General features: G+C 36.0%; 1 pseudogene; it reads left to right on the top strand.

The window, feature by feature from the left end:
* The window catches only part of LOC122805954, a 166,845-nt pseudogene extending 150,430 nt beyond the window's left edge, over positions 1-16,415 (top strand).
* The last annotated feature ends 419 nt before the right edge of the window (positions 16,416-16,834 follow it).

The raw sequence follows: 16,834 nt of genomic DNA, 5'->3' as shown, positions 1-16,834 counted from the left end.
TAAGTGGAGTTTAGCAACAATATTAAGTAAAATCTGAAGGGGGTGATGGAAAAAGGAGTTGGGGTCTAATAGGGATAACAATTTAGAATGATTTTTTAGGAAATTATGAATATGTGTAAACAGATTTGCATATCTATATATTTGCACATTTGTAAATATTTATAATTATGTAAATATGTTATAAATAAGTATTCTTTTGTATATAAATAAAAGACGCTTACTCTTTTTAATAGTGTCATGGAATCTTTTGCATTCATCTGATATAGCACCAACTCAAGAAGACAGGACCTTGGTTTAACTTCTCTTCTGAAGGATGATACACTCAAGAGTGCAGCACCACCATAATGTTGCAATCCAATCATCTAGAGTGGGAGTAGAACACACAGCCTATTTGCATTCCAACAACTCATGTGTCTGTGCTACCTGTTGTGCCACAGACACTGTCGCTGTTTATCTCTCTGTTGATCTTTCTGTCTGTTAATTTTCTGGTTTACTTAATTTGCTTGCTATGAGTTATTTTGACTCACCACTAATTCTCATAGAAAAAGAATATTTCATACAGTAAACTAGAAATAGAAATGATAGATGCTCAGGTGACACGTATTTCTGGTATTAGACAGATTGCATAATTCCTCACAATGCCAAGTAATTTGACTATTGAATTAAGGTTAAGAATGGTAAATGGGAGATTGCTTGTCTGCTTAAAACTTTGTGCTTAGTATATTACATTATATTCTTAAACTACATGGGAAAGTTTAAGGAGATGGACAGCTGTAGATGTAACAGTAAGAGGGAGATTTCTGATTAACCATGTAATCCTCACATATAGTGAGTGGCAATAGCTGATATGGAGAAAAAAGTATATGATGCTACAAAACAGTTCTTTTGTTGCGAAAATGAGGATTTATACCCTCCATTTTTGTAATGCACACCATATATTAGGATATTGTTATCCTGTATATTAGTGTATTTCGGAATGAAGGGTTGAAAGTTCTTTATATAGCCAACACTAAAGGAGAGAAATTAAAGATCATAATATTGTTGCACCAGTTTCCTACACTTACATGGTGAGTACTGGCTTGTGTGTTTAATGCCTGATTTCCTTCTTGTCATACCTAGGCTTTTATATGAGTACTGGATCATGGTTTCTGCAAGAGCAATGTGTACTGTTTTGGAGAGTTTCTGTTGTGTGACCATGGGACCGGCATGTTTAACTTTAAGCTATTTGGAGCTATGAAAGATGTAGTGAGTTGGTTTTATCATTTTGACTGATGAATATTTCTTCAAGTGACAGTGTCTTGGTCTTTCACAGGTGAGGCTACTGGACAGTTCCTCAAAAACAATATTATTTTACATGTTTCATTATAAAACTAGTTATACAAGCTTACTTTTAGGGTATCTGTGAGTAGGACTAATGTCTTTCATATATATTTTACTTTATGCTAAAATAGGACACTCTGGAAACATTTTTTATGAAAGTAATTGTGTTGTAGGTGTGTACAGAGTTGCATTGATTTATATCTGTTTTCAAAGCTATAACCACCTCCAATGACATAGAAGAGTAAAGCCCTGACTATGACCCAGGTGACCCAAGTTTTCTAAGCAGCTCAGGCATTTGATAGAGCTGGCTGGGGGAGGAGAGAAAGGAAGGGGATAAGACAGCTCACTTCTTTTGGGAGAGTATGAGGAATCATTTTGTGGCACATATACTACACCAATTTCCACAGTAGATAATGGAGAAATGTGTATAATATGCTTGATGCTGGGGCAGGGCTGTTTGCAAACTTATGCCACAGATGTTGGTGGCAGTCCATTAAATTAATTACTCCTTATAATTCTAGAAGAATGCAGAGTGAGCATGAGTGGTGAGCTAGGGTCATATAAAGAAAATACTCATCCTTTAAAGGATGACAGCATCACTCCTAACTCTCTCACTCTTTATGGTTTGGGAAAAAATGGGCCATAGTGCATTTGCCCTGGGTGGGGAGCATTATATGGCCTGTGTATGGGTTACTGGTTAGTGGGAAACCAGAGCAAAGAGGGAAAAAAAAAGTTTTAGATCTTTAGCTAGCATTATAAGATTCTTAAGAATACTAAGGGAGAAAGAGAGATGTCAGTATTTCATGCAGTTTTAGTAATATTGTGCAATTTTGTAAATGCATTTATGCACATTTTACTGTATAATGGGCATACGTGATACCTAGAGTCCTACAGGGAATAGTAGCTCACTAGCTATTGTTGCAACATCAAAGGTAAGATGTATAGAATCAAATATTGGACTGACAACACCATGATACTTCCAGTTCTCTCTTTGGTGTTCTTACATACTACATTATTTTTTCTTCATGAATGACTTGGTAGAAAATATGACAATATTACTGTATACCTTTTAAAAATAGAAAGTGCAACTCCTTTGAAATTCCACAGAAGAAAGAAATTAATATAAGAAAGTTTTTTTTTCTAGCCACTGCAAGTGTGTTAAACTTCAGGCTGGTTTGGATGAATGGAAGCATATTACACACTCCTGTAACAGCCTGGTCCAGTTCACTACATATCACTGTACAGAAAGTGTGAAGTTCTGTTTGGAGAATGACTAAGGCAGCCTTGAAGGGTATCCAGTGGGATCATTTATCTTATTATGTCTGAGAAAGCAAAACTTTTTGCAGACTTTTGGAATGAGGGAAGTGAATTGTCAATACTGAGCAACTTGATGAAGGGATGAAAAGAAAATAGGGTTATAATGTTTGTACATCCTTTGTAATATCTTTTTCTATAAGGCATGAAAATTATAGGTTAAAATCATTTAGTTCTGATATGCAGTGCTGGTAGAACATAGAGAAATGCAAGCATAAAAGCTGAATGTTCTTATTCTGATGCTGTGAGGGATAGAAGTTTTGCTCCTACACATTTTACTTCAAATCAAACAAAGGGGGATGATGGCATAAATGTTTAGCCTAAGAGTCTTTGGCTCTGGCTCAGGATGGATAGCATGAGTGTGAGACAGGGGTGCACACAAGCAAGGAAAGGTTGAGGAGGCATATATGACAAGGGTGGAGGCATTAGCGTAGAGGGTAACTGATGCTTTCATTTTCTAAAGGAAAAAATATTTGGAAACAGTCTGTTATAAGGAGAGCAATTTCATTTAGTAGAGCAACTAAAAGACATTGCTTCCTTTGTCTATTTTGTGAAAATCATGATGTCAGCGTATATAAGGAAGGTATATTCGGGGGAAAAACTTTCGCAGGCGGTGATACAAGGAATGAAATGCAGTTAGAAATTATGTTTGTAGAACAGAGAAAGGGATGCAGCAGATTTTGTGAAAATCATGAAGTCAGTATATATAAGGAAGATATATTTGGGGGGAAAACCTTCCCAGGTGGTGATACAAGGAATGAAATGTAATTAGAAATTATGTTTGTAGAACAGGGAAAGGGATGCAGCAGATCCATGCAGCTGCAAAGATTTATTACTGATTAATAATGACAGCAAGATTCTTACAAAGTTGTCAGTGCCTTGGCATACAGGGATAACATTCTAACTGTAGCACAAGCATCCCAGGTTGGACTAGTCGCTCAGGTGCCTGAGGCACTGCTAGGGAAGACAGAGTTCCCATCCTAGAAGGGAAGTTGTGGATTTGGGCATGCCTCATGTTAGATCTCTGGCGTATGCTGGAAATGTGCAGAGGAGCATTTGTTTGTATAAGGCAGGGGTAGATGCTGAGTCTCTGTGAAGGCTGGATGATATGCCAACGGGATCCATTGCATATCCATCACAACGACAGCACCGGTGTACTTGTGGGGTAGCATAGAAAGTTATGGCACAACAGAAAATGCTTTTGGGCAGCAGTATGACATTATCTTTGTCATTTTCCTCATTTTATTATTTTTTTATTTGCTCTATCCATTTATTTGTTTATGTTATTTATTATCAGTTACTGATCTGGATATGGTGTGGCAGCGGTCACAACACTTTGCGCCTGACTCACCATCAGTTGCTGGGTCACCAGCAGAGCATGCTTCTGAGCAGAGTGAGAAATGTTTCTCTATGGGAGACAAATTGAAAAGTTCACTGATGTACTAGCATCTCTAGAAGGTCATGGTCAGGCTCCCAGTAGAATGTGGAAGGACAGATTATTGCTGCTGTGGACTGCAAACTAGAGACCTAGATGGTAGCCTAGAGTGCAACCTTGTGCAAACTTAAAAGTTGCATGGCTGCATAACCCCTACCATCATACCACCATCTGTGAGTAAAAGAAAAAAAAAACTTGATGAGGTTGAAGACCACCCAATAAATAAAAAAAAGGTAACCTGACTGACTAACTGTAGCAAATTGGGCAGTTGCTATCATGAATAACCTTGAAAAGAATGTTGATGCAGAACTTAAGAATACTTGCTCCCTATGGACAATTGCTCACTGTACCCCGTAATAGCTTACATCAAGGGTAGACACCAGCTACTTATTATCAAAGTCCTATTTCACCATATCTTTGTTGCATCACTGAGACCAGTCATAAAGATAGTTATGGAAGTGACTTACTTTGCTTGGCTGCATCATTGTACAGCTTGACAGTCAATCCTCATCTCAACCTATATTACATTGCTGTGCTCCCTTTCCTTTTGTATCTTTCACCTTCCATGTTTTTTATCCTGTTCTCTTCATCAATAGTTGTCTGCTGTCCATCTGTAGCACTCCCTACCCACCATTTATGTCAGAACTTTCCCTCTCTGTGTTTGTTTTTTTGTAGGTAAACAAGTCATAATTGCTTACACAAAATGACAGTTAAATTGAAATTTTCTGGAAATCTTATGACATTAATTGTAAGCAGCATTTAGCTTCCTATCTTGCAAAGAAGAGCTTGTGACATCTATCAGAACACTGTGTTCTCACCTTTGGTACCTCTGTGTACATAGTTTCCTGAATGTGAAAGTAGTTGGACTGAACTTCCCATATTTGCACATACTTATCTAGATAAAGCATCACATATCTCTGTGAAGCAAAGTTGGATATTCTTTTTGCCTGGTACGTTTCTACTCAAATCTTCATTTGCTGACTGATTGACTGATTGATCGATTGATTAATTGATTGATTAATTGACTGAATTTTTGAAAGAACTACATATTGTCTTCTATGTCTGTGGAACTGACTTGAGTTTTCTGAATCATGCAGTCTTTCCCTTTTGCTACTTTATGCGACTGTTTCAGTAATAAAGAGGTGGGTATAAGTCTGATCAATGTATTATTTGCTCGTTTTTGCTGTGTTGTACAACACATATATTCCCGTTGAACTAACAAAACCATATTTGACTTACTTCAGTGTTCATCTTATTAAAATAATGTTCCTGATGGTTTTGGAAGGCTGATCGTGTTAAGCTACTCGAGGAACTGACACTGGGATTGATTTTTTCAGAACTGATTGTTTACTTTTTGTTTTAGGCTGACATTGTTGTTTTAACGTATGATTGTTTTTAGGCCTTATTGTGACCTATAATTGCATTGTGGAAACATCTATTTGTGACCTTGTGCATCAGAAACCTCATCCACTGTTGTTCTTCAGATTATAATGACTGATCTTGAACAAGTCTTTCATTATCATGTAAAGTTCACCATTATTTTAGTTATCCCAATTATCTTTGCACTTTGTATAAATTAAATTTTAATATTAGATTCCAATATTAGCCATCAATAAATCTAAGTATTTTTAATAGGCCTGCATCACCTGTATTAAGTTAACCTTCTACAAGTCTGTCTCTTGACGTTTTCATATACTGATGTTACACAGGCATGAGTTAATGGGTGCAACAAAGAATTATCAGGTGAATAAAGAACTTAGTGTTCACATACCATGAACTGGGCAATGTGCTGGGGTTAAGGAATCTGAGTAGCATCTAAGCATGGCACAAGAAGGGGAGAGGGTCTGCCCTACTTTGAGGTAGGCATTTGAGAGTTGAATTTTTATTACTAAGTAATGTGCCTCAAACCCTTCCTTATGTTATTTTTCCTCATTCCAGTTTGACAAAGAATAAGCTAGTCTTCATCACGGACTTGCTCAATCTGGTCAGCTTGACATTTGTCATACAAACTTGGTTAGAAAAATCGGGGACTACACATGGATCTTTTCTCCTCTTTTTTGCTCTTTCTCATCTCTGTGCTATTACTTGCCCTTGGAAAGGAACTATCAATGTAGGTATGACAAGATTTTTGCAACCTTGGCGTTGTATAACTTGGACAGCCAACATTTTAAACGTTTGGGTATATTCTTTGAGCGGGAATTAATTTTAGATTTCTCTTGGTGTGCAATCAACCTGGTTATGTAGGAGATTCTCTACAGGAGTTACCTTATTGCCTTACTTATGGGATGCATGGAAGGCCTAGATGGTTGATTATTTTTAGTTGTAATTCCTGGTTTGACAATGAGAAAAATAAACTCAGCATGTGGCTGAAAATGCTATGTTGACTATTCCATTTACCTGGTAATCAAAATGTATAAATATTTAAGAGTTTTACCTTCCCTTAAGTAGTTCTTAATACTATCTCTAAATGTATGCAATATATATGAAATATTTTATATAATATATAATATATATATATATATATATATATATATATATATATATATATATATATATATATATATATATATGAAGCTGCGGTGGTACAGCGGATGCGTTGTTGCCTCACAGCAAAAGGTTCTCCTGTTCGATTCTCAGCTAGAGTGCTGGGAGTGCCTTCTGTGTGTAGTCTGCATGTCCTCCCCGTGGTCGCGTGGCCTCCAAAAGACATTCATAAATGGGCGTCGGGCTGGCAACTCGGCACCATAAAAATCTTACTGCCAATCATTAGCAGACCGGAGTTCTGCTGTGGCGACCCCTTACCGGGAAAAAAAAAAAAAGACAAACATATATATATATATATATATATATATAAATATATATATATATATATATATATATATATATATATATATAAAATTATATTTGAAATATATATATATATATATATATATATATATATATATATATATATATAAAATATATATAATGAAATAAATATATATATATATATATATATATATATATATATATATATATATAATGAATTGGCAAAAATATGGAACAACCTTTCCCCTGACCTTCAGACTACAAAACTCCACACCCTCCTTCAAAAGCCTACTTAAAACATACCTCTTCACCAACCATCTATGCAACTTTAATTGACTCCCTTGAAGCCTCATCCACTCAATATTTCTTCACTCCATCTGTACTGGACAACACAAACAACACACTCTAACTATACCGTAACATGTGCAATAACCTATATATACCTCAAAAATCACTGGTACTGCCACTGCAGTCAGGCAACGTAAACAATATCCACCCTATCCCTCTTTCTGTCTCCTCTAACCGTCATACTATTCTACATTACATACCTCTCTCTCCTCTAGTTCCACATGTTTTCTATCTTCAACCTCCAGTCTCATCTCAAATCTAATTCTACCTATATAACATCCCTATTTATGTTTAGCCCCTTCCTCTAACCCCTTTTTCCCACGACCTCTTATTTCCAACCTCCCTCCCTCTCTCCTATTCTTGATTCTTAATCCCCCCTCGTATTACCTCCACTCATCTCCACAGTTTACTTCTATACTATGCTCTGTAAAGCCTTACTGCTAAACTATTGTTTAATCTTGCCTGTAATGTAAATATTGTAAGTAGGTTTTGCTTACTCTATTATTAGAATATGATGTGTAATCTGTACACTAAACTGCTACTTTTTGTACTCTAATGGAGCTTTTCTCCCCGGGTCACTGCTGAAAAAAGGTCAACAAATGTAAAATAAAACCAGTATTCAAGGCACTTAGGGATTTGCCCCCCTCCCCAATGTTGTGCAACCCTGGAGTTGATATATATAATTATGGGGGGTGTGGGGGGTACAGCCCCCCACATTGGGGGGTGTGGGTGGCGAAGCCCCCCACCTATTTTCATTTAAAATGTGTAGTTTTTGTTGACTTTTCATGTTTTAAACAGAAATAGGTGATGGGCTGTGCCCCCCACACACACCCTAACTATATATATATATATCAACTCCAGGGTCACACAACATTGGGGCGGGGGCAAATCCCTGTTAAGTGCCTTGAATACTGGTTGTCAACCAAATGAGCTGTCGACCAAATGAATGTCGATCAAATGTCGATCAAATGGTCTGTCGATCTAATGGAGTAGACCCATATATATATAATATATATAATATGTATATGCTCTTACCTGTATATTTGCTTGAATGTATATATGGAAACTTAAACACTTATATACTCTTATTCAATTGTGAAATATCTTGCAATGCTCTACCAGGTTCTTATCTACTCTCACTGTATATTTTGTACACTTGTATTTTCAACCAAAACGGGGAATATCCTCTTATTGTATACAAATGGCTGTAAAGTCTACAGTCTGTATGCTACTACTCTGTAATGTCTCTTTTGTAAATGTTTCTTCTCTCTGTAAACTTACAGAGGTTTTCTCCCCAGGACTCCCTGAAAACGGACACTTGTTGTCCAGTTGGGTTATCCTGGCAAACAAATGTTAAATAATAAAATAATAATGTATGCAGTCAGACTAGTTTTCTCCTTAGTTATGGAAACAAAGGATATATCCAGTCTCTTGGGCTGCCATCAAATGGTACACTTCAGGCTTGGCTTTCCACTGATTTTATTGCCAAATAATGAGGTGGGTTTAGATCTAGTTCTATGAGCCATTGGTTGTGTCACTCTCTGCCCCATTTTATACCAGCTATAAAAAAGATAAACTGCTAATGAATCAGATCTGTCATTCATAACTATCAAATGGCTCTGTCTGATGTCCCTGACATCTTGGTACTAGTGTGAGTATTAAGGTATCACTCACTTTAATAAAAAATGCATCATGTCTCACATAGACATGCAACATTTTTTTAGCATGACATTGATTAACAAATAATAGTCATGTAAGGTACATTTTTTTCGTATTACAGAAATATAGATTAATTGAAATAAACTGATTTGCTTCAGATAATGTCAACATTGTTGCTAATATGTTTCACTCACAGTTCCACAATCGCACTGTTAACATAAAAGAAAGTGAAACACTTGCCATACTATTGTCATTCTATGAACATATGTGAGAAATTTCTATAAATAATACCATAAATGTATATCTTGTTAATAATCTGTCTTCACAATATACTGCACATATTTTACTGCTAATAAACCTGCCCAACAAACTTTAGTCGAATGTATTACATGTACGCGACAAAATATTTTCTTGCTTATTACTGAGATTCAAAACAAGGATCTAGCCAATAACACAGAATTCTTGTTTTTAGGGATGTTGTTAATGGAAAAAACATTTTTTTCCAATCAGTTTGCACACCCTTTTTTACCAGTCAAAAGAAAAGAACAAGAAAAATACAAAGCATGGTTTCTGGGATTAAGAAACAGTTATTACAATGGACTGTGCAAAATCGTACAGTTCAGGCAAGGTAGGAGCATTTCATAGTACAATTTTTCATGACCTTATTTCATTAATTGCAAGGCTGATATCACAGGCAAATGAGCATTTAATGAGATTTAAATGAGAAATTGCAAATACAAATAATGGTAAACAGCATGGAGCAATTCAGAAATGTCAAAAAGTTGCAGAACAATGCACTTTAGGCAGTAAACTTTGATGTCTTCCATGTCGCAGAGGGTGTCAGGCATGCCTAACATGCCATTACCTAAGTGAGACAGGCATAGCTGACTGTTAATGTGTAGAGAGCAATACCTTACTAGAGCTTTGGATATGTGCCATTTTCACTCGAAATCCTTTTGGATGTCCAGGATACAGTTCCTATGTACATAAAGGTATGTACACCATTAGCCATCCTCATTATGGGAAATTATTGGCTTCTATCAGGTGAAACAAGTGGTGGATTATAGACCTCCACCTCAGAAATTCTGTTTCTGTTCCTTCATGTAACACTGCAGTGTGTGGATGAGAACAAGTGATTCTCACTGATTTCAAAAGAGAGAAACAGCTAAGAAGGCATTTCATGAAATAGCCTATCTCTCTGAGGATCTAGGGGTCAGTGACTAAACCCACATCACTATTATGGCCAAGGCCTCATGGCTGGTGTTAAGCCAACTGGAATGGTTTCCAATCCTTCAATAGCCAGGTGTAGTGCAAGGCATAGGGTTCAATATATTATCTGTCTGAGTGCCATCCATACAGCTCCTATGATTTCCATTTTTGGCACACTGCAAGCCTATACCAGTGTTCTGTGTTGGGTGATTTTGTGCTGGGGTATCTTACTGGGGATGCCAGATACCATCCTGGAACTATGTCTTATGACAGCAAAATGGAATCCATTAAGTATGGCTGAGATGACATACAACTCTGCACTCTTCAGACTTGTAAATTTTTGAGCAAAGGTTTGTATTTTTAAATGCCAAATTCCATTGACTAGGTTACTTAGGGAGTATGCTTCAATGTGATCTAGAGATATGCAGCAAAATAGTTGCTGTCTGTGCAATGCTATACAATATGCATGTTTGTGGACAGCTGTAAAAAGGTATCAACATTGAATAGCCTGAGTGAATGCAACAGGCAATAGAGTATGGACCAGTTGAGGATCCAAGGAATCAGCTGCAGGGTATCCCCATGTGATGGTAAAAAGTGAAATATTCTGCAGCAGTGGGGAAGAGGCAGCATCTGATCAACAACTATGGGCCAGAATAGAGACAAGATAAAGTAAAATGATGCATGAAATACGGCAACTAGGATATGCAATATTGAACATGGACTAGCCACTCTGTGCATCGCATCTAACTTAACTCTTATAATGTAACAGAGGGCAGGGCACAGTAACAGGGATCTCCAATGGCTACAGGTGGTGGAGAGGAGGGGACAATTACAGGTAAGGGGAGGGAAGGTGTTACATTGCTGGGGATTGTCATAAGCTGGGTATATTGTGCAGTGAAGAAGGTGAATCATCCAGTGAGGGGGCAGGTCCATATACTTTGAGAGGACTTGCACAGTACTGATGCCAAGGAAAAGAATATGGTACAGCAGTATATGGGCACAGCTATGTCAGAGTCTGGGGAACCTCAGCTGAGACTGATGCAGATAGTCAATGGCCTTAGACTTGAGACTTGGAAGAATCCACTCTGAGGACTTGCACTGCTATTTACACTAGCTGGAAAGGATTCAGCTGAAGTGTGTGACTGTGACAGTCTAGCCATTCAAAGCAGCATGGCCACTACATGGCATATTTCTGTGAGAGTAGCTCCATCTTGTCACACCAGCTTTTCCAGATGTAGAGAAATTAGAAGAGATGTCACTATGTGACTTTGAGGTATCCACTCTGCTTTGACTGCACATGATAGAGACAGAGGAGCAGCAGGCACAGCTGTATTGTTATCCCCATCACATCAAGGCAGAAGCTATAAAGAGGATGCAATTTAAGACAACTGCTAGTCCAATGAGACAATTAAGAAATCCAGGCATTGTATGACCTGATGTAGGTTGTCACATGTACCACTCAGTACACTAATAATCTCTGCTCTGGTATTGGTGGCATCTCTTTGGTGGCCAGAGTGTCCATGTCTCACAATATAATGCCAGCTAACTTCTGTCATCATGCTCTATGAAGATACCATTGCCTACTTTGGCAACATGACCAATAAAAATCTCAACATTACAGATCTCAACTGTTGCCCAATATAAACTACTACATCCTTTAAATACTTAGGCTTATGGCTAGACTAGTCACTTAACTTCCAAAGCCACAATGAAAACACTAGTAAAGAGATCCATTCTCTTTAAATCTGGTCCTGGATAATATCTCCCTTTGTCTCTAGACCAACTAGAGCTGCAAATGTCTAAGGAGTCATCCTTGCAAAATTTGAATATGGGCTCCCCAAAATAGCCACAATCTTTAAAAAAACAAACAAAACAAAAAAAAAAAAAACTATCCACTCTACAGTCAATTGAAAACAAAATCTGCTGATTTACATCCATTTCCTCCTCTCAGGAACACCACTACATCACCCTCTTCAAGGCTAAATGGCTACCAGTCTCCTACAGAGCTGAGCTACTCATAGAGTCTCTTGTTTTCAAACTACTTCAACCAGCTGCCTTTCCGCCTCTTACTTACAGCCAAACTCTGTAATAAAACCATCCCCTGCAACCTCTCCTAATTAACTCCCTCACTCCAAACACAACTGCTGTGTATCAACCATTCCTTCTCCATACTTGCACCCAAATTCAGGCAATCCCTCCCCCTTCACTTTAAAGAATTCTCCTCTTTCCCTACCTTCAGTGCTCAGTCCAAAAGATACCTTCATCAAAACCTGATTGCAATTGCTTTTCCACTGGTGAAATTACCTAACTCCCTCCTCACATGCATCACTTCTACTATGACTCCTTTTACCATCTGTTCTTAGCTCCTGCTAAAATTTAATTCACATTCGATTTTCTACTCTAGTAATATTATTTGCATAGTGTATCAATTGTCTCTGGGATTATCAGCCTTCTGTGATTACTCTGTGTTTGTGAATATGTTCTGTACTTTTTTTTGTGTGACCCTCTTCATCCAGGCTGTGTAGAAAATGGTCTATAGTGATCAGTGTACTACCCCAGTAAATAGGCTAAAATAAATAAATAAATGTTCTATACATCTGTATAAGTCTCCTCCTAAATATCTTGCTAGACACTGTACAAATTAAAATAGTTTGATCTTTTATAATAACTTAAATAATATTAATAATAAATTTAATAATACAATTAACTAAAATAATAACTTAAAGTTTTGTATTCTTTGATGTCCTTGGTACATTTCAACTATACTCTTTCCAATTTGCTCATGCTAGTTTTTGTTTAAGGGTTCCATATTATTATTCCATGCTTTAACGTAAATTGACAACAAGATTTCATAATTTCTGAATTCATAGACTTTATAAATCTTTATCTATAGCCTATAGCTTAATAATTATCATTAACCAATTGAGTGATATATTCAGAAGAACTCAAAACTGAATTTATCAGTATACCCAGGTCTTTTAAAGCCACAGTTTCAGTAATCGTCTGCTGTATTAAATATTCACCATTCAATTTATGCCTCCAAAATCTCATATCTTTAGTTTTAGATGCATTTATCAGCAAATCATTCTCCTGTGTCCAAGTAGTCAGTTTAGTTAAACTGTTTTGCAGACATGCCATTTCTGTACCATATGTAATCAGTTTACCAATTTTCAAGTCATCTGCATGCAGACTATAGAACACCTCAGATGAAAAAGATCTAAAAGATACAATCTAAACAAGTATGGGCCTATACCAAAGCCCTGTGGGACACCCTATATGTAACCAAGAATTTGCCTGTACAATTGCTGTATGATTCTTGCCAAGTCCTATTTGTAGGACATGTAGCTGTCCCTTTTTACAAGATTACATTATTAACTTTCCAAACATGAACTAAGAATTGAAACAAAAACCACAGTCCGAGGAGTAGGTAAAACATCAAACAAAGAGCACCTCGTAGAGTTGAACAAACAAGGATATCCACACAAGAGCTTTAGCGTCCACACAGTTTCTTAACCGCTTTCATCAAAAGACTTCATCAGAAAACAAATTCACTATAGGTTACACCCTTTATAAATACTGCATTCAATTAACAATCAATAAAACAATAAAACAGTCAAGTAGCCGAAACTATTAACCATTTAAACTTTCTTAACATACACTCTTCTGTTTTAAAAAAATACACTTAATATTCATTGCATCATTGAGTCCTGGACTTCAATCTGATCTATACTTTATTTGCCAGGAAGCTTCTCTTTGTTCTAAAAATAATTTTAAATCACCTCCCCTAAAATCTAAATGTCCTTGTTCTATAACTGAAAATAAAAATTTCTTAAAGTTGGAGCAACTCAGGTTGTGTGTGTACAAAGCACGTTTTGTATCTTTCTTCCTTATATAATACTGGTGTTCCTTAATACATTATATCAGCCTTATAGTGGTCATTCCAATATAGAAGGCTGGACACCCTGAACACACATTAATATACACAACACCCTTTGTTTGACAGTTGAATCTTTCTTGTAATGTAATAGTATATTCTGGGCTGTTTAACATAATAAAAAGATCCTCCAAAATGTAGCAGCAAATATTGCACTGTCCACATTTAAACATCCCCTTCATCTTATTAGATGAAATATTACCTAACATTCTAGTAGTATCCTTTGGTAACAAGTTCTTTGGATTATAACTGTTCTTATAAACAAACCTAGGGTTATGTCCTATCATTTTATACAATTCCTTGTTGCCTTATAAGACCTTCCAGTTATTATTTATAATTGATCGAATACTGGCACTATCTACTGTCATATCTAGGGTGGAGGTCAAACTTCTGTCTTTGTCTTCATTTCTGCTGTCATCTCTTCCCAAAGTTCTTGTTTTATTACTAATAAAGGAACACCTCAAAATTTGCAGAAAAAACAAGGGCCACTTTTCAATTATTTCATGTTCTAACTGTTTCAAAAATTCTTCTTTATATCCCCTATTAATAAATAAGTTTGTAATAAAATTGAATTCTTCTTTCAAAATTGTCTCATCAGTTGTCATTGGACTAGCCCTAATGTCCTGTCCCCTAGGTAGATTCTTTTTCATGAAACTTGGATGGTTACTCTTTTGATGTAAATACTATTAGTAAAAGTCACTTTTCTATGTATTTTGCTGTTAAATTCCCTACTTGTCTCATTCCAAGACATAGTAACATCTAAAAATTCACTGTCGCCTACAGCCCCAATTGTGAATTTCAAAAAAGTGAACTTCTCATTCGTTTCTTTTGATAAATTTTTTTTTTAAATATTTTTATTCATTTCCAAACACAAGAAAACATGAATGCAGGTTATTTATGACAATGAAGTATTTACAAATTATTTAAAAAGGTAGGCTAAAACCTCTAAACAGATATCAAACATTAAAACCAAAATAAAGTATTTACAAGGGTGTCTATTGTTGACATATAATTGACTTTCTATACAATTGTTTCCTGATTATAATCTGCTGCAGTCATTATTCTCCAGTATTTCAGTTACTTTTTGCCATGCTACGTATAATGATGTAGTTCTTTCAGTTCTTCCTTTAATAGTGTTCATTTCTAATTGCGATACTGCTGACACCATATTCATGAATTGCTTAAAAGTTGGAGAAGCTTTGGATTTCCAGTTTGATGTAATGTTCTTCCTTGCAATAGCTAGGAGAGTCCATAAGATTACATATTTTGTTCTTGGCACACAGTTAAGTACAGGTGCATTAAACAAAATAATAGATTTAGAAATCTGGAATTTATCATCGAATACCATTTGCAGAAAATAATTTATTTTATCCCAATATGGTTTAATCAAATGACATTCGTAGAACATATGTTGCCAGTCTGCTTTTATTGATAAATCACATCTCCAGCAGCCAATATTTTTCTTAAACATAAGTTCCATTTTATGAGGGGTTACATAAGATCTTACTGCCCTCCAGCACAAAGAACAAATCATCTACAAAGCGTTTGTAAAAACACACCTTAAAAAGATTTCTAACATTGCTTAATACACTGTTTTCCCACCAACCTAATACAATGCTAGCAAAAGGTGGGGTGGCTGGCGACCCCATAGCCACCCCTATTATTGTTTATAAAATGTTTATTGAAAATAAAATAGTTGTTATCTAATAAAACTGTTAAACTACAGTAAGAATTGATTTGCTGATTCATAAAATCAGTATAATTAACAAGAAACATTCTGGCAAATTCTACTCCATCATCATGGGGAATAGCAGTAAATACTGAACAAACATCAATGGTACATTATATTTTTTTCTGTATCATATTCATAGAAATTGCTAAACTCATGAAATTGATTCAAAAAATCCCAAGAATCCAAGATGGACTCCAACCTGCTAACCAAAGGATTTAGTACAGAATCAATTACCAGAGACATCCCCTCTGCGATATAGTTGGGAGCAGAAACTATCAGCTGAAAGGGGGGGGGTATCCAAACACTTATGTAACTTCGGAATCCTGAACAGTACACCTACTTTGGGATTTTCAATGTTGCAAAACTTGAAAGTTTGTTCATATAAACTTTTCTCTAATAAACTATCATATAGAAAGGCACGTACATATCTATACCATTCATTAATGCATGCACTGTCAACCTTGCTATATTCATTTTCATTATTCAACATGCTTTCAATAATTGCAACATAGTTTTCTTGGTCCATCAGAATCAACCCACTCCCTTTGTCAGCTTTCATAATTCTTAATTTTTTTATTTTGTACAATTTCCTTTAAAGCTTGCATTTCATCAATAGTAAGATTAAAAGACTTGTCAACATTTTTCTTACACAGTAATTCCCTAATGCCATCTTCACATAAGGTCTCAAAAATCTTTAAAGTATAGTTCAAAGGTGGATTAAATGCTTTCAGTTTTACAAACTGTGATACTTTCATTGGTTTTGCTTCACTTAAAACATATTAAAGATTCAATTTTCGAACATATTCTTTCAAAGAATTAACAGTTTTACATACATCTGCTCTTCGAGCACGAACAAAAGTTAAACCCATTTTTAATACTTTTTCATGATTTCTATTAACTTCAAAACTAGATAGGTTATAGATTACAGTATCATACCTGTCTATTTGTCTACAGTCATGTCCGACCTCACTCTCCCTCGCTGTCTTAATGTCCTGGTTCTTTCCGTTTGGCCTTCTTGACTTGGAAAAAAAGTCTATGTTGTTTTTGGACAAGTCCCTTTTGAAATATAGTCCAT

Source organism: Protopterus annectens, chromosome 7.part0 (assembly GCF_019279795.1).
Source record: "Protopterus annectens isolate FY-2018-M chromosome 7.part0, PAN1.0, whole genome shotgun sequence".
Classification (NCBI taxonomy): domain Eukaryota; kingdom Metazoa; phylum Chordata; order Ceratodontiformes; family Protopteridae; genus Protopterus; species Protopterus annectens.
The sequence above is the reverse complement of the archived record's forward strand: the minus strand, read 5'-3'. Positions and strand labels throughout refer to the sequence as shown.